Source organism: Phascolarctos cinereus, unplaced genomic scaffold (genome assembly GCF_003287225.1).
Source record: "Phascolarctos cinereus isolate Bilbo 61053 unplaced genomic scaffold, phaCin_HiC Scaffold_726;HRSCAF=1367, whole genome shotgun sequence".
NCBI classification, from domain to species: Eukaryota; Metazoa; Chordata; class Mammalia; order Diprotodontia; family Phascolarctidae; genus Phascolarctos; species Phascolarctos cinereus.
Window position 1 is genome coordinate 53,950,851 of NW_027556098.1, and position 19,744 is coordinate 53,970,594.

At 37.5% G+C, this 19,744-nt stretch overlaps 2 pseudogenes; one reads left to right on the forward strand and one right to left on the reverse strand.

The window, feature by feature from the left end:
• The window catches only part of LOC144454348 (E3 SUMO-protein ligase KIAA1586-like), a 32,302-nt pseudogene extending 21,290 nt beyond the window's left edge, over positions 1-11,012 (reverse strand).
• Positions 11,013-13,781: 2,769 nt separating this feature from the next.
• On the forward strand, positions 13,782-14,358 carry LOC110214841 (large ribosomal subunit protein uL6 pseudogene; annotated as a pseudogene).
• The last annotated feature ends 5,386 nt before the right edge of the window (positions 14,359-19,744 follow it).

Consider the following 19,744-nt stretch of genomic DNA (forward strand, 5'->3'; position numbering starts at 1 on the left):
AGTTCTGATTATGTAACAAAAATTTAAAGTAGACCCAGTCATCACCGTTTTGTGATTTTCTCCAGTTTCATTCAGTAGTAGATGAATAGGAATGAGGGCATGGCATGGTGGGAGTAATCCAAGGCTGAATGTTGGCAGAGTAACATCTTCAATAAGATAAGGGGCAAGGGACTCAAGAGAAGACAATCCTTTTGAGTTGCCTGGGTTCACCAAGGGGTCAAGATAGAAGAAGTCCTTTCTGTGACAGATGGAGTTGGAGAAAAGAGAAAGACTGTGAGTGAGGCATTGAGTAACTCATTGGGGAAGGAAAATGACTATACTGGAGGTCTGTAAACAGCAGCTATTAGAATATTGAATGGTTGATAAATATAAATTGAATACATTTGTGTGCTTATCTTCCTATAACCCTCCAACACTGACAAACATCTCGTCATCTTTGCCAACTTACTGGGGATGAGATGAAATCTGAGAGTTCGTTTGCTTTGCAGTTATCTTATTATGAGTGACTTTGAGCATTCTTTTCTATGTTTGATAATAGTTTGCAGTTCTTTTTTTGGAGCACTCTGTTCATATCCTTTGAGAACTCGTAGATGTATTAATTTTACTTATACAGAACTTTTTCAACTTCATGTAACAAAAACTATGCATTATTTAAAATTTTAATAGCTTTTTATTAATATTTTATTTTGTTTATAGTTCTTACTTTTATCCTTCTTTGGCTAAAGTATTAAGACTACATACATGTCAAAAAGGAGTCTAGGAGAGTACTTTCTCAGTTTTTTAGAATAATTTGTGTAGCATTGGCACTCATTGCTCATTTAAAAATTTGATAAAAATAAGCACTTTGTCTCATAACTTTGCTTGTATTTCCCCAGTGCCTAGTACCGTGACTTGTATGTAAAAGTCATTTAATAAATTTTGAATAAATGTAAAAAAAGCATGATTCTGTTACAGCTGGTTTTATTTCCTCTTTAAAGATTTGATTATTTGGAATTTCTTTTTGGTCTTCTGTCAGTTTTGTTATTTTATGGGTGAGTTAGGCAAAAGCTCTTCCTCTCACCCTACCATATTGACTCTGCCTCCAGGGACTTGTTTAAATATTATGAAAGCTATCTTTCCTTTTTTAAAAATATCTTTCCTGCTTGTTTATTTGCTTATGCCCAACATTGTTGGCTTGACTTTTTTTTTGGTTTGGTTGGTTTTTTTTGGTTTTGGTTTTTTTTTTTTACTGTTTTTCTTCCCTGAGATCTTTGGGAATGTATTAAGGTCTTCCCCCACCCCCTTTGATTCCCCTATCACTCACTTTTTAACTCCTTGTCTTTTTGATGGTTGGTCCCCTGAGACTAGACCTCAAAACTGTCTCAGTCACCTTGGAAATCCACTTTTCACCAGTATCATTCCCTGCTCCAAGTGACTTCTGAGAGGGACAGAGTTGGTTCCTGCTGGGCATCAATCCCCTTTCCTTCAGGCCTGGTATAGCCCCTCACACATGTTGGCACCCTACCCAAGTTTACTTCTTTCTTGCTTTGACTGAAGGCTACTACAGCACATTGCCCAGGCAGAATGCACTTCTTCTTTCACGTATTTCTACCTTCTTCACTCACAGATGGTTGTGGGGTAGGCAGAGTTTATTTTTGCTGCTTGTTACCATAGATGGTGGGATGAAGACAGAAGTAGGGGAGTATTCCATCATAGGCTTCAACAGCAGCAAACTAATTGCTCACTGAATCCCAGAGCACAAGCCCAAGAAGCCAGATGTACTGCCCTGCCAGAATGTAAGGGCTTGTGGGGGAGCAGATGTGAGATGCTGAGTGAGCACATTAACATTTAGGGAATAGCCTTCTCTCGTAAATCCATCAGGTTGTTATTTTGCTGGACCTCTTGGTGTCTTGGCCTGTGGATACAACTGCAATTACTTTACCTCCTATAATTCTTCTTTGGGGGAATTTTGAAATTTTAGGACAATTGGGGAAAAGCTATAGTCCAGGGGTGGGGAACCTGCAGCTTTGAGGCCACATGTGGCCTTCTAGGTCCTCAAGCATGGCCCTTTGACAGAATCCAAACTTCACAGAATAAATGCTTTTATTAAGGGGATTTGTTCTCTTTTTCTGTTAAGGAGATTTGTCCTCTTTTTGTTTTATTAAGGGGATTTGTCTTTAATAAGAGGATTTATTCTGTGAAGTTTGGATTCCATCAAAGGCCCACACATAATAACCTAGAGGGCCACACATGGTCTCAAGGCCACAGGTTCCCCACCCCTGGTCTAGTCCTCCAGCTTGTTTTGTTGTTCAGTTATTCAATCATGTCCAACTATTTATGATCCCATGGACCATAGCACACCAGGCTCTTCTGTCCTCCACTATGTCTTGAAGTCTGCCCAAGTTCATGTTCATTGTTTCCATGATACTATCTATCCATCTCATCCTCTGTTGACATCTGTCAAGAGATAATGCTATAAGGGGAGAAGCCTTGAGCTCAACCCACGAGGCCACCAAGAAGCCCTGGAAATACAGGCCTGGGTTGTTTGCTTGCCTAGGCATTCATTCTTTTATTTTAGATGAAGAGAAAGGAGCATGCCGGGATTCCAGTGTCAGAGATGGTAAGGGGTTCTGGCATTGATGAGAAAGAGATTACATGGGACCCCTTTGCTAGCAATAAGCACAGAACAGGGCACTGTCTGGCAGCTTCATTGGCTATACCCACTTCTGGGTCACAGTTCCAGGGTGAAGAGAAATGCTTTCAGTCACAAAAGAGCAGGGGCCCCAAGGAGTAGTATTGCTTGCTGTCCCCACGGAGCAGGGGACCTGAAAAAGCAGTACCTTTTGCAATCAATCACAAGGGAGCACGAGCCCTAAGGAGCAGCATTACTTTTAGCTGCAAGGGATCAGGAACCTTTTCTGGGTAAAGACCAGAACCCAGACCAAGAAAGCAGTGACCATACCTCTCTCTTTGGATCGTATTACCTGGGAAACACTGAAAACTTACAAGCCACTAGAACTACTTCTAAAAACAACAGTGTGAAAAAACTCGAAGCTTGGGGCAGTGTTCCATTCCCAACCCCCACCTCAGGAAAAGAGATCAACAATAACATAAAGTCCAAAGTCAAGAAATAGGATGAAAAAATAAACAAAGAAGAAAAAAAAAGATCTGATCATAAAAATCTACTACAGTGATGGGAAGACACAAACTCAGAAGAAGAAAATTATGCCAAAACAGATACAAGCAAAGTCTCAAAGAAAAATATGAACTGGACACAAGCCCAACAAGAATTCTTGGAAGAGCTAAAAAGTTATTTTAACAAGTGATGGAGGAAAAAATGAGAAAGTGAATGAGAGCAGTGCAAGAAAATTATGAAAAGACAAATAACAGCTTGGTAAAAAGAGGCACAAAAATGCTGAAGAAAATAATACCTTAAAAACAGAATTGGCCAAATGGAAAAGAAGGTACAAAGGTTCATTGAGGAAAATAATTCCTTAAAAATTAGAATTGGGCAAATAAAAGCTAATAACTCTATGAGACATAAAGAAACAATTAAACAAAGTCAAAAGAATGAAAAAGTAGAAGAAAATGTAAAATATCTAACTGGAAAACAACTTACCTGGAAAAATAGATTGAAAAGAGATAATTAAGAATTGGACTACCTGAATGCCATTATCAAAGATAGAGCCTAGACATCATATTTCAAGAAACCATAAAGGAAAGCTTCCTTGATAGCCTGGAACCAGAGGACAAAATAAAAATGGAAAGAATCCATCTATCACCTCCTCAAAGAGGTGCCAAATTGAAAATTCCTAGGAATATTATAGTCAAATTCCCGAGTTCCCAGATCAAAGAGAAAATATTTCTAGCAGCCAGAAAGAAATAATTCTACCACAATGGAACCACAATCAAGATCATACAGGATTTAGTAGCTACCACAATAAAGCAGTGGAAAGCTTGATACATGATATTCCAGAAGGCAAAGGAGCTAGATTTAAACTCAAGAATAACCCACCCAGAAAAACTGAGTATCATCCTGAGGTGGGTGGGGAGGGGAGAAATGCTTATTAAATGAAATAATTGACTTTCAAGCTTGGCTGATGGAAAGACCAAAGCTGAATAGAAATTTTCACTTTCAAATACAAGACTCAAGAGAAGTATAAAGGGGGGCAGGGCCAAGATGGTAGACTGAAAGCAGTGACTTGCTTGAGCTCTCCTCCAAACACCTCCAAATACTCATAAAAAATAGATCTAAACAAACTCTGAAGCAGCAGAACCCACAAAAAGACAGAGTGAAACAAACTTCCAGCCCAAGACAACCTGGATGATTGATCAGAAAGGTGTATTATGTCAGGCTGGGAGCGTAGCACAGTGTAGGAGCGCAGGCCGCAGCGAACCTGGAGCAGGCCTCAGAGGAGTGAATCACGGGCAGCTGTGGAGGTTTCCAGACTCCTCAATCCACTAATGCCAACGACAACTTAGAAGGTCAGTGGAAAAAGTCTGTTTCTGTCGGTACTGAGAGAGGAAGGCGGGGTCTCAACTTCATTCCCCAAGAGCGTGGTCGGGGCGGAGGCAGCTGCTTCCCGAGCTTCTGGCCCACAGACTGAGGGGGAATCCAGTGGCTGATCAGAGAGGGATTGCAGGGATCTCTTTGCCGGTGCAGAGGCAGGAATCTCTTGCTTTGCCCGTGTTTGGATCTGGGTCACAGTTCTGGGTGGCAGTGCTGGGGTGAGGAGGAACGCTGGCATGGTGGAGCTTGGAGTGGCTGTGGAGAAGAACCCCTCCTCCCAGTTACAGGACAGAAAGGAATACTTGTGGTCACAGGCCAGGAAAGGAGTAAACACCTAGCGCCTTATCACAAAACCTTGTAAGAACTGAAAATTTACAGGTACCTACAAGTATCTCTGAAAACAGCTGTACAAACCCCTGAAGCTTGGGACAGTACATTCTCCACACTGGAAGCAGACTCTTACCTTAACAAAGAGTTTAAAACTCAAGTAATTGGCCGGGATCATGAGCAAGCAGCGCAAAAAGAGTCAGACTATATTATCTTACTTTGGTAGAAAGAAGATCAAAAAAAACCACCAGAAGAAGACAACAAAGTCAAAGCTCCTACATCCAAAGCCTCCAAGAAAAATATGGATCAGTCCCAGGCCTTGGAAGAGCTCAAAAGGGATTTTGAGAAGCAAGTAAGGGAAGTAGAGGAAAAACTGGGAAGAGGAATGAGAGTGATGCAAGGAAATCATGAAAAACAAGTCAACAGCTTGCTAAAGGAGACCCCAAAAAATACTGAAGAAATTAACACCTTAAAAAATAGCCTAACCCAAATGGCAAAAGAGGTTCAAAAAGCCAATGAGGAGAAAAATGCCCTAAAAAGAAAAATTGGCCAAATGGAAAAGGAAGTCCAAAAGGTCACTGAAGAAAATACTTCCTTAAAAATTAGAATAGAGCAATTGGAAGCTAGTGACTTTATGAGAAATCAAGACACTGTAAAACAAATCCAAAAGAATGAAAAATTAGAAAACGATGTGAAATATCTCACTGGAAAAACAACTGACCTGGAAAATAGATCCAGGAGAGAGAATTTAAAAATTATTGGACTATCTGAAAGCCATGATCAAAAAAAGAGCCTAGACATCATCTTTCAAGAAATTATCAAGGAAAACTGCCCTGATATATTAGAACCAGAGGGCAAAATAGAAATTGAAAGAATCCACAGATCTCCTCCTGAAAGAGATCCCCAAAGGAAAACTCCTAGGAATATTAGCCAAATTCCAGAGTTCCCAGGTCAAGGAGAAAATATTACAAGCTGCCAGAAGGAAACAATTCAAGTACTGTGGAAACACAATCAGGATAACACAAGATTTAGCAGCTTCTACATTAAAGGACCAGGGCATGGAATATAATATTCCGAGGGCAAAGGAGATAGGATTACAACCAAGAATCACCTACCCAGCAAAACTGAGTATAATCCTTCAGGGGAAAAAATGGTCATTCAGTGAAATAGAGGACTTTCAAGCATTCTGATGAAAAGACCAGAGCTGAATAGAAAATTTGACTTTCAAATACAGGACTCAAGTGGAACATGAAGAGGTAAACAGGAAAGAGAAATCATAAGAGACTTATTAAGATTGAACTGTTTACATTCCTGCATGGAAAGATGATATTTATAACTCATGAGACCTTTGTCAGTATTAGGGTAGTTGGAGGAAAAAAATATGTATGATAGATAGATAGATAGATAGATAGATAGATAGATAGATAGATAGATAGATAGATAGAGGCACAGGGTGAGTTGAAGATTAAGATTAAGGGTCATATCTGGAGAATAAAATTAAGGGATGAGGAGGATTATACTTGGAGAAGAAGAAAGGGAGAGGTAGAATGGGGTAAATTATCTCACAAAAAAAAAAGAAAAGAAAAGTCTCTTACAGTGGAGGGGAAGCAGGGGAAGGTGAGAGGGAATGAGTGAATCTTATTCTCATAGGATTTGGCTTAAGGAGGGAATAACATGCACATTCAATTGGGTATGGAAATTGTCTTACCCTACAGGAAAATAGGGGAGAAGGGGACAAGAGAGCAGGGGGATGATAGAGAGGAGGGCAGATTGGGAAAGGGTGTAATCAGAAGTAAATACTTCTGAGGAGGTACAGGGTCAGAAGAAAGAATAGAATAAATGGAAGGGAAGGATAGGATTAAGGGAAATAGAGTTAGTTTTTTACAACATGTCTACTATGGAAGTGTTTTGCATAACTGCACATGTACAACCTATATTGAGTTGCTTGCCTTTTCAATGAGGGTGGGTGGGGTGAGAGGAAGAGAGAAAATTTGAAACCTAAAGTTTTAAAAACATATGTTTAAAAAAATGTTTTCACATGCTATGGGAAATAAGAAATACAGGAAATGGGGTACAGAAGTCTATCCTGCCCTACAGGAAAATAGAAGGGGAAGGGGATAAGAGAAGGGGGAAGAGAAAGAAAGAGGACAGACTAGGGGAAGGGATATTCAGAATGCATGCCATCTTGGGGTGGCGGGAGGGTGAGACGGGGTGAAAATTTGAAACTCAAAAACTTGTGGAAATGAATGTTGAAAACTACAAATAAATAAATTTATATTTAAAAAAACACTTTAAAAAAGGGAAAAAAAGGAGAAGTATAAAAAGGTAATCATGAAAGAGAAATCATAAGGGACTCAATAAGATTAAACTGTTTACATTCCTATAAGAAAAGATGACACATATAACTCCTAAGAACTTTATCATTATTACGGCAATTAGAAGGACTCCACAGAGAGAGAGAGAGAGCATAGAAGTAAGTTGATCATGTTGGCATGATCTTAAAACATTTGGATAGATGAGAAAGGAATGTAATGGGAGAAGGGAGAAGGGAGAAGAAGAATGGGGAAAATTATCTCACATAAAAGAGGTATGCAAGAAAGAGCTTTTACAGTAGAGAGGAAATGGGGTGGGGCGATACTGAATTGATTCAAAAAGGGAAAAATATATACATCCACACACTCAATCAGGTATAGAAACCTCAGAAGCAAAACAGACTTTTCAGGAGAGACAATTGAAAAGGGAGAAAGATAAACAAGAAAATGGAATGAAGGGAAATTTATACATTAGTAATCATAACTTTAAATACAAATGGGATGAATTCACCTACAGAATGGAAGTAGATAGAATGAATTAGAAATCAGAATCCAACTCTATTGTTTACAAGAAACAGACTTTGTGTGACCCTGGGCAAGTCACTTAACCCCATTGCCTAGAGAAAGAAAGAAAGAAAGAAAGAAAGAAAGAAAGAAAGAAAGAAAGAAAGAAAGAAAGAAAGAAAGAAAGAAAGAAAGAAAGAAAGAAACACACTTGAAACAGAGACACACCTAAAGTTAAAATAAGGGACTGGAGCAGAATCTATTATGCTTTGGCTGAAGTAAAAAAAGGCAGGGATAGCAATCATGATCGCAGACAAAGCAAAAGAAAAAATAGAACTAATTCAAAGAGATAAGCAAGGAAAGTACATCTTGCTAAAAGGCAACATAGATAATATCAATAATAAACGTATATGCGCCAAGTGGCATAGCATCCAAATTCTTAAAGGAAAATTTAAATGAGTTATAGGAAGAGATAGGTAGTAAAACTAAACTGGGGGGGGACCTCAACTTTCCCCTCTCAGAGCTAGATAAACCTCACAAAAAATAAATAAGAAAGAAGTCAAGGAAGTGAATAGAGTCTTTAAAAAGTTAGATATGATAGATTTCTGAAGAAAACTGAAAGAGAATAGAATGGAACACATCTTTTTCTCAGCTGTACATGGCATCTTCACAAAAATCGACCATGTATTAGAACATAAATACTTCACAACCAAATCCAGAAAAGCAGAAATATTAAATGCATTTTTGTAGACTATAATACAACAAAAATTACATTCAATAAAGGGCAGGGGTAGCCCTGGAAGTTAGATGTCTAATCCTCAAAAATGAGTGGGTCAAAGAACAAGTCACAGAAACAATCAATAATTTCATGAAAGATAATGACAAAAGTAATACAAATGCCAAAAACTGATGCAGACAAAGCAGTACTTAGGGAACATGGCTATCTCTAAATGCATACATTAATAAATGAGAGAAAGAGGAGATCAATGTATTGGGCACACAACTAAAAAATACAAAAAAAAAAAGAAATTAAAAATTTCCAATTAGATACTAAAATGAAAATCCTGAAAATCAAAGGAGAGATTAATAAAATTGAAAGTAAAAAAATTAAACAAAGAAAAACATTGAATAAAACTAGGAGCTAATTTTATTTAAAAATTCACACACACAACCACATACACACAATAAAGTAGCTAAAGCATTTGGTTAGTTTGATTTTTAAAAAAGAAAAAAGAAAATCAAATTATCAGTATCAAAATAAAAAGAATGAATGTACCACCAATGAAGATAAAATTAAAGCAATTACTCCAAGCTATTTTGTTTAATTATATAAAATTAAAACTGACAATCTTAGTGAAATGGTTGAATATTTACAAAAATACAAATTGCCTAGATTCACTGAAGAGGATATAGAATACTTAACACCATCTTAAAAAAAGAAGTTGATGAGGATCAATGAGTTCCCTAATTAAAAATATCTAGGATCAAGTGAATTCTATCAAACATTTAAGGAATAGTATGTTTACTATTTGAAAAAATAGGTAAAGAAGGAGCCCTACCAAATTCCTTTTATGACGCAAATATGGTTTTTATACCTCAAATTGGGAAAGCAAAACCAGAGAAAGAAAATTATAGGCCAATTTCCATATTGAATATTGATACAAAATTTTTGAATAAAATATTAACAAGGAGATTATAGCAATCTATCACAAAGATCATACACCATGACCAGGTAGAATTTATGCCAGGAATGCAGGGCTGGTTCACTATCATTAAAACTATAAACACAACTGACCACATCAAGAAAACAAATTAAATGTTAAATCAACAAAAATCAAATAATTATATCAATAGATGCAGAAAAACTTTTGACAAAATGCAATTCCCATTCTTATTAAAAACACAAGAAAGCACAGGAATCAATGAAGCCTTTCTTAAAAAGATAAGTATTATCTACCCAAAACCAAGAGCAAACATTATCTCTAATGGAGATAAACTAGAAGCCTTCCCAATAAAGTCAGGAGTGAAGTAAGAACGTCTGTGACCAGCAGTATTATTCAATATTGTACTAGAAATGCTATCTATAGCTATAAGCCATAATATATAGCAATAAGATAATAAAACATTTGAAGGAATAAAAATAGACGAAGAAACAAAGCTGTCATTCTTTGAAGATGATATGATGGTATACTTAGAGAGTCCAAGAGAATCAACTAAAAAACTAGTTGAAACAATTAATAATCTTAGCAAATTTGCAAGATATAAAAAAAACCACTTAAATAATCAGCATTTCTATATATTGCCCAAAAAAAAGCCACAGCAAGAAAAGAGAGATTAAAAAAATCCCATTTAAAATAACTGCAGACCATAGAAAAAAAACTTGAGAATCTGCCTGTCGAGACAAACCCAGGGACTATATGAACACAGTTAGAAAACACTTTTTACACACGTAAAGACACTACTGGCATGGCCTGGGATAGGGGAGGGGGAGCTTTTAAGGGGTGTGTTTTTGGTCTGTTATGTCTGTAACAAGATAACCTCGGGAGCTGACATCTATAGCTTGACCTCTGGATTATATATGGTAATTGTGGGAATCAGTACATGATAATCTTGCTGGTACAAGATAGTCCTGTTCATACAGAGAAATTGTACTGAGGCCATCTTGTTCTTGTAACAGGGAGAGATAGTTTGTCTCACTGGGGCCCACTCATGAGTTATTGCTAGAGATAGGAGCTTTGGTCTGGGGAGAGTCATAGTCCTAGGGCTATGGTCCAAAATACCTCATCAGGAATACTCTCCTACTTCACTTCTGCCTCTTGGAATCCCTGGTTCGTTTGAAGTACTTTTCTCCTTGGGAGAAAAAAAGTGCTTTGTAGAATGTAAGCAGCATATTTACACAGTCTAATACTGTTCTCTTCACTCTGCTCAGTGTTCTAAATTGGCTCCCAAGCCTTTATATTTAATCTAATGTATTTCATCTCCTTAAGATAAGAGACATACTCTCTCTTAACCTCTCTCTTTTTGTAACCCTTAAATAAAAATACAATATAGTTAGAATGTAGAATGTTAGAGAACACTGACCATTTCCTTTCTGTCTTAGGAATCCCGGTACCCAGCATGGAACCTTACACACAGTAACTTAAAGAATTATATTCAATGTCAAATTAAGGAATCTGAACCTAACTTAGAAAACACCAGGAAACCACTACAGATTTCTGAGTTACCCGACCAAATCTACGCATAAAAAGATTACTGTGGCAGTAATAAAAGAACGTATGACAAGCCCTTTGGTCTTTCCAAAATGTAAAAGACTTGGGAGGAGATACCTGCTGCCGTTGGCAGAGTGGATTGACCTTGCCTCTCAAGCTTACCTTCTCCATCTTTGCAAAAAGAGCTTGTCTGTAAAAGATGGAAAAAGGACTTGTGTGTAAAAGATGAAGATCTAAAACCTAACTAGGAATTCTGGCCATTGTAGCATAGAGAGACATTTTCTCCCTATCTGGAGAGTTGTTTACAGATGAGGAAACTGAGGCAAGTAGAGTTAAGTGATGCAGCATGGGGCACACAGCTGGTAGGTGTCTGAGGTCAGATTTGAACTCAGGGAGATGAGTCTTCCTAACTCCAGGCCTGGCATTCTACCCACTATGCCACCTTGCTGCCCCTCTACCTGGATAGAAACTGGAGCGTTTGAAAGCTCTAAGCCAGAGGGTAGATTTTGGTTGTGGGAAGAGTTTTGAACTAGTCTGTGGAAGGAAAGGGAGAGGAGCTGAAGGAGTCAAAACATCAAGTGGACAGCAACTGGCCCAGCAATCACAGTGGATGAACAGACTGAAAGAGAGAAACTGCTATAGAAGTTTGTGATGTAGATTCTGAGACTAGAGACTGCTGGCTGTGACTGCCTCTTTTGGTGGAATGGGAAAGATTAACTCCTCCAACTTTCCCTTTCTAGTGCCCATTTGCTGGCTGGAACTTTACATGGGATGTTCCAAAAGTCTGGGGCACCAGAGTGGAACACCAAAAGTTTTGGGACACATTGTAAATGAGTTTCTCTAACTCATTAAACTGTTTCTGCTTCCTGTTTTTGTTCCATATATAAACATCTAATTGATCATCAGTGTTTTGTGATGCATATCTGTATATTATTAAGTATATGCTGGGGGATGGCAAATGAAGGATGCTAGTAACTAACTGGAATAGAACTAAAAACAACTCAGGAGATTAAACCTTGTCTTAATGTTCAAGACTTCATCCTGACCTGAGGGAGAAGAGTGTCCATGAGCTATAAGTGTGAGCCATATTACGGGTATGATTTTACCTAATAACTATTTGTTACAAATAACAATTTGTAAGCATCAAAAAGCAGAAAGAGGGAATAAAGAGATAGACACAGGGAAACAGAGAAACAGAGATAGACAGACAGATATAGACCATAGTGCCCCAAGGCTAAATAAAGCTATTGTTTTGTAACCTGAGTCAGGTAACTTTCACCTGGGTACCTCAAGAAAATTCCTGCCTCTAAAGAGGAAAGCATGAGGTAGGATATAGATCAAGGGAAAGTCACGCTTCTTTTAGTTGCCTAGTAAGAAGAGAATCAGTCCTGTGGGTTACTTGGGAGGAGTAAAAACAACTAAGGTTATCTTACTATTGGTTTCAAGCTCCACCTTAAAACTCAAAATTTTGCCAGATAACCCACACCTCCTAGTTACATGAGGAACCTCCATTTTCTGCTTAACAAAGTGTGCAAGCTTGTTTGTTCCCCGTATGTTATTTTCAGTTTAGATTTAATTTATCCATATCCTATTGGCCAGTAAAAATGCTAAACTATACGTGTATTTTTATTTAAGGGTTACAAATAGAGAAAGGTTAAGAGAGATTATGCCACTTATCCTAAGGAGATGAAATACTTTGGGCTAAAACTAAAGACTTGGGAGCCCATTTAGAACACTGGGCAAAGTGAAGAGAGCAGTATTAGACAGTCTATGCAAGCCTGGCAATATATTTGGAAACTGTACGCCTCTAGAGATAATATTTCAAGCTAAAAAGAGCTCAGCACAAAGGGATCAGATAGAAAGCATTTTGTTTTCTTTCCACGTTTTTGATGGCAGCTATTTGCAGCTTTGGAAAGCAAGCCACCCCCTTCTGCAGGAAAGGGAGTGAAATGGAAATGAAAGGCCATGCTTTCAAAGGGGAATAAGCCAAGAGAAAAACTCCACCAACCCAAGGGGAGGAAGAGTGAGATGTATGAGCATGTTCAGTAGGTCTAATGGCTCAGTGATTGATTAAGAACTCAACCTGCTTAGCTCCTCTGCACCACTTGCCTCATACAGATGGAATGGAAGAAGAGAGTAAAAGAGGGAAAACCTATTAGTTTACTAGTCTAAGAAGGTGATATCTTTACTATGATGATTGCAATAGGCATAGAGAGAAGAGATCAAATGTGAGAGATGTGGAAAAGATGAAATGGGAAGAGTTAGAGAGGAAGACCAAGAACCAGATACTAAAGTCATTGAGAAATTTGGGAGATTGCCCTGAAGATTGGTTGGTGATGGCAGCAAGGATGAGGAGCAGTGATATAAATAGATTACATGTACCGTAAAAAGCAATGATCAGTAAGGGATGGTGGTACGGGATTGATCTGGAAGCAAAAATGAGAGAAGAGAATTGAATTGAATTGAAATAGTGGAAAAAATCATGGTTTTTATGTGGATCTTGAATAAAACATAAAACTTATAACTCCGATTTTTGATTCCATGAATCAGGCATTGCTCTCATGAATGAAGCATCATCCCTACTTTTGAAAATGTCCCTTCATTGCAGATAAAGAAAGAAATGCTGAACTCTTGATTGCTGAATTTGAGAAACTAAACATAAAGTTTATGTAGTTGATAAAGTTTGTAAAGCACATGTAAGTGGGGAATTTTAATTTGTGAGGCAAAATAAACTAGAGTCCAGGCAAAATCAAAGCACTTGAGCTTAAATCAAATGCTTGCTTGGAAAGATAGCTGTGTATCTTCAATTAATATTTGAGGCGAAATGTCTTTTTTGAAACAAGTGCATAGCGCCACTTAGTTTCCTCTAATGAAATGTCTGCCTAGGTTGCCTGGCATAGTGAAAAAGAAGAATTGAGCTTTGGCCCATTCACTACCAGAATGAAGACCATTCTAAGCAACCAGACCTTCCAACATCCCAGAAAATGTTGACATTTCTCATAATGGTTGGACAATTATTATGAAGGGGCCAAGAGGAATCCTCCATAGGGATTTCAACCATATCAATGTCGAGCTCAATCTCCTTGGAAAGAAGAAATAAAGGCTCTGGGTAGACAAGTGGTAGGGAAATCAAAAAGAACTTGCAACTGTATGCACAAGCTGTAGTCACGTACAAAATATGATTAAAGGTATTACCCTGGGTTTTTGTTACAAGATGAGTCTGTGTATGCTCATTTCCCCATCACTGTTACTATCCAAGAGAACGGCTCACTTGTCAAAATCAGAAATTTCTTGGGTAAAAAACGTATCCGAAGAGTGAGTATGAGACCAGGTGTTACTTGTGCTGTTTCTCAAGCCCCAAAAGATGAGTTAATTCTTGAAGGAAATGATTTTGAACTTGTCTCCCACTCAGCTACCCTGATCTAACAGGCCACCACAGTCAAAAACAACGATATCAGAAAATTTTTGGACGGCATCTGTTTTTGAGAAAGGCACAGTGCAACAAGCTGACGGATAAGTTGGAAAAAAATGCCAAAGGCCATGTCCTGAGGAGTCAACACTTATTCAAATGTCAAAATAAAAATACTTTTTGTCAAAAAAAAAAGAGTTATGTTTTGGAGCTTATTCTTCCTCCTTCCATGCTCCCCTACTTGTCTAATCCTCATTTGTCAGTAGGCATTCCCTTTAGGAGGAAAGCAGAGTATGACTTATATGCCCCAATCTACTGTCATACAGAATCCTGGCTCTTCCTCCTGGCTGTGATGGTGATTGTTGTCCTTCATGCTCTAAAAAGAGCAAAATAACCTCGCTATGGTGGGGTCAAGGTACAGAGTGTCAGACTATGGATAACCAGACTAATACAAGCTCAGAGTGCTTTACTAAAGGTCAGGCACGAATGGGCTATATGAACATTTGAAGTGGAGAGGTCTCTAAATTTGTACATCTCCCATTTCTTTTTGGGTTACGATCATTCTGCTTTCCTTATAGAACACAGTTCTTTCTTTGATATGGGCATGTTGTTCTGGGCGATCCTGTGCCAGTGTCTCCCATATCTCACAGTCGATTGCAAAGTTCTTCAGAGAGACCTTGAGACTGTCCTTTATTCACTTCTTCTGAACTCCGTGTGAGTGCTTGCCTTGTGTGAGTTTTCCACAAAATAGTCTTTTAGGCAAGCTTACATTTGGCATTCAAACAACGTGACCAGCTCATCATCTACTGCATTCTCAGCAGTAGAATTTGAATGCTTGGCAGTTCAGTTCAAGAAAGGACCTCAGTCGAGGATGCCCATCAACTGGGGAATGGCTGAGCAAGTTGTGGTATATGAATGTAATGGAATACTATTGTGCTATAAGAAATGATGAACAGGCTGACTTCAGAAAAACGTGGAAAGACTTACATGGTCTGATGCTGAATGAAGTGAGCAGAACCAAGAGGACTTTGTACACAATAACAGCCACATTATGCAATGACTAGTATTGTTAAACTGAACCCTTCTCAGCATTACAAGGATCTAAGACATCTCCAGAGGCCTCATGATAGAAAATGCTATCCACATCCAAAGAAAGAACTATGGAAGTCGAATCGCTATCACTTATTTTTACCTTCTGTTGAGTTTTGTTTCATCTTTCTGATGGTTCCTCTATTGGTTTTAATTTTTACTTACAACTTCACTAATGTGAAAATATGTTTAATAGGAATATAAATGTAAAGTCTATATCAGATTGTGCACTGCCTTGGGGGGGGGAGAAAAATTTTCAACTCAAAAGCATATGGAAGTGATTGTTGATAAATCAAAATAAATTAATAAAATTAAAAAAAAAAAAAGAAAGGACCTCAGTCTGGTTCCTTATCTCGCCAGGTAATCTTCAGAATCTTCCTAACATGATTTAAATGGAAGCAATTCAGTTTCCTGACATGGTGCTTGTAGATTGTCCAGGTTTCTACAGAAGGCTTCATCCACTCCTAACTGACTTCTGATTTCCTTACCTCTGACTTCTATCCTAGTTCTTTTTTGTTCTATATCTGCATTTAGGCTGCCCCATTTATCTCCGTTAAGTCCAGCTTATGCCTTTAGTATCTGTTCCTGTCTTGGACATTACATTTAAACATTAGATTCCTCAGCAGCGAATAAAGTTGCAGCTCATATTGGCCTCAGCCATCTTGGTCTCTCAAGTGATAGCTGGAAATAGGAGAAGGGGGTGATTTGCCTCTTCTTTTCTGAAAAGTCTCACTGTTAATTATTTTTACCACTGATTTTTATAAGGAGTAATTCACCAGAACTAATGCGAGGACAGAGATAAGAGTTACACCAGCTAAGTAGGCATGGAATTGTGATAAGCATCAAGAAAAAGAATACCCACATGAATGACAACACAATAGCTTTTCACTTTATAAAATATGTTTTACTAATGTATTTTGTTTTTAACATTACCTGCATTTCCCACCATTTCATCTCCCCTTCCAAAGCGCCATCACTTATATTAAAGAATAAAAAAATTGGGGGCAGCTAGGTGGTGCAGTGGATAGAGCACCAGCCCCAAAGTCAGGAGGACCTGAGTTAAAATCCGGCCTCAGACCAAACACTTGACACTTAACTAGCTGTGTGATCCTGGGCAAGTCACTTAACCCCAATTGCCTAAAAAAAAAAAGTTTAAAAATTAAGAAAAAGTTTAGAAAAAATAACCAACATATAAGGAAAGTTTGATATTATATGGTGTGTTCTACACCCATAGGCCTCCACCCCTGCAAAGAAGCAAGAGGTGTCTTCTCATACCTCTTCTTTGCACCCAAGTTTGATCATTACAATTTCACAACATTCAAGTTTAGATTGTTTTGTTATTCTTGTCCTTTCCACTACTTACTGCCAGAAAAACACGTGGGTTGTGTGCTCATTGAAATGAAACAGGGCCTTTTGAATCAAATTCACGTGTCTCTTCCTTTATTGCTAGCTAGACTTGATGCGGTAAAATCTTCTCAGCTGAGCTACAGTAAATGTGTAAAACTTAAAGATAGAGCAAAAGCATGGAAAAAGATAAATATGGGGAAAAACATATGAACTGACACAAAGTGAAGTAAGCAGAAGCAAGAAAGCAATATACCCATATCAGTTCATGTGTTTTTTCCATATTTATCTTTTCATAACACACAAATATCCCATTACATTTAGGTCACAATTTGCCTAGACATTTTTCAATTGATGAGTGTCTACTTTGTTTCCAATTCAACCTGAGTATCAATTCACCATTATTCTAATTTCTATTTTCTCCCTAAGTCTCATTCCCTTTCCATGACTAAAGGAAGAGATATATTCACATGTGAATCTGATTCAAAAGGCCCTGTTTTCATTTCTATGAGTATATAACACATGTATTTTTCTAAACCATTTATATTAAAGATGAGAATTTTGAAGTCCCCTCAAGTGAGGACTTCAGGACATAATGGTGGATCTTCAGAGAGTTATAAGAAGTATTTAAAATTATATAATAATTCTTTTTAAAAGGGCCTCCATCTTAAGGGGGCACCTACCACCCACAGACAAATTTTTTTAAGGATAAGTTTATGTGCTCAAATTTGCACAATGATCAACAGCCACTTTCTCATTAGCATATGTGCCCCCTCCAATCTTTGCTCTCATTTGCACTGTGTAAAAAGCTTCTAATAGCTCCCTTTTCCTCTCTGTTCAAACAAACAATGGCCTTTGTGGCAAAGAAGGAAATTTGTAGCAGGTGAAAGCTTAGTTTTAATGATGCTGAGAGGAAATTGTTTTTTGACTTGAAATATGGGGCAAAAAACCCTCTCTAAATCCCCTTTAATTTCTCATTCCTCACAATCATTCATTAGAGTTTGCCAAACCTTTACCTCTGAAACACAGAATCCTTGAAAGAAGTTCAGAAACTAACCTTTTACTTGTGTGCAGCCTATTAGCAAGAGGAAAAAATGCTTTTTCTCCTTGACAGTGCAGATTTTTTTTTTATCCCTAGAACATGAAATAGAGATATAAAATTGTTGGACTTGGAGGCAGCATTCAATGACATTTTCATATTTTCTTGCTGAAAACGAAATTTAATTTGTAGTGGGTAAAAAGCATTTGACTTGTTTAGTTGTATAAACATGTGGTAGAGGAGCTGTCAAGAATGGACAAGTTGCTTGGATCACAATACTGTGAATTCTGATAAACCATCTCTATTCCCTAGGGTTATTTGAACTGTTTCATTTAATTGGTGATGGAGGAGGGACCTCTATGTGATTGCCTTTGCAAGGTTCTGGCCTTTACCTTAACAAGTTCATGACAAAGAACTTATGAAAACATAATGGAAACATTGCTAAGCAAACTCAGTCTCCCTCCAATATTCAGCCTCATACAGGAAGAGCCAAGTGTTATAGAGGGTTGAGGGGGTGGAGATGGAAAGGCAGGGGATGATTCTCTCCTCTCCTGTCATTCAGAACTATCTGAGAGTTCCAATCCAGAGGCAACCTCGAGGAGGAAAAGGCCAGATTCACTGGGGCAGAGATGGGAGTAGAAAATACAATGAAGTTAATGTCAACCAAAGGGGTGCAAAGGACTAGGTAATTGGCACTTGTCATTCCCGAAGTCACTTGCACCCACTTTCAGTGGACCTGAATCCAGACTTTAGTTCACATTCTTTCTTAGGGGAAATCACCTGAAGTAATATAAATAGCCCTGGAATTGGGATTGGAAGCTCTGGGTTCATGTATTGGTTCTGCAACTTAATAGACAAATGACCTTGAGTCAGTAATTTTACCTCTCTGAACCTGCGTTCACTCACCTACAAAATGGAAATACTACTAATCTACACAACTTACAGAACCATTGTAAAGATTCAAGGGGATGGTTCATGTAAAAGCATAACAAATTCCACTCACTCCTTAGAAAATTCTACAGAGTTCTTCAATAAGGAGGTTCATTTACCTCTCTTCCTTACAATGTACATCCATAAGCTTTATCTAGGGTCAACAAGATCCACTGAATTTTCCAATCAAAATAAATACAGTAAATGTATAAATAGATAAATATTATCATGTTTGAAAATTTTTAGCACTATTGTTTTTTAAGGTTTTTAGGTCTTATCTATACATAAACATACCTAAATTAATATATGTATATGAATATACATATATTTTCATTTGATTCCTATACATTTCATATATGTGTATATATTTATACACATTTATATAAGTATAAATATTTGTTCTGACAATTGATTGGATTCTATATGCTCTAAATAAAACACATTAAAATGATCCTTGTCTCCTTCAAAGTGGTCCTTTGATGGCATTGTGCAATATACATTTGGAGCTTCTCAAAAATTACCTTTAGAACCTGAGGGACTTTTTTTGGATTTTTTCAATGATGGAAAAACCTCTAAAGGTGGCCTTGCTATTTTTTTCATTTAGACAAATGCTATTTTGAGCCAAATCTACTGAATGTGGTCACTGATCAAATTGTGTAATATGATTTAGTTCAAAACTATAATGTAACTATGAGTTCAATAGATTCTTTTATTTTATGCTTTTTAAACTAGCAATTTCAAAATAAAATTTTTAAACAGCACTATTATTGGGATAAGTGAATAACCTTCCAAGGGGATTTCTTTAAAGGGTAAAATGCTCACTTAAATTCAACACAAATGTATTAAATATTTGCTACGTACAGGACACTGTGCTAAGCACTTGGGGATATAAAAAGAAAAGCAATTTAATCCCTGGCCCTCAAGAAGCTTACAATCTAGTAAGTTATATATGAGCTTTACAAATAACTATAATACAAGTAAGGAAATTGTGAGTAAGCACTTCTGTGCTTAATAACAAGTCAGTTCCATGACTTTATAGTCACTCTTCATTTAAGAGACAGATTTTTTTCCCCTACAATTGAATAAACAACC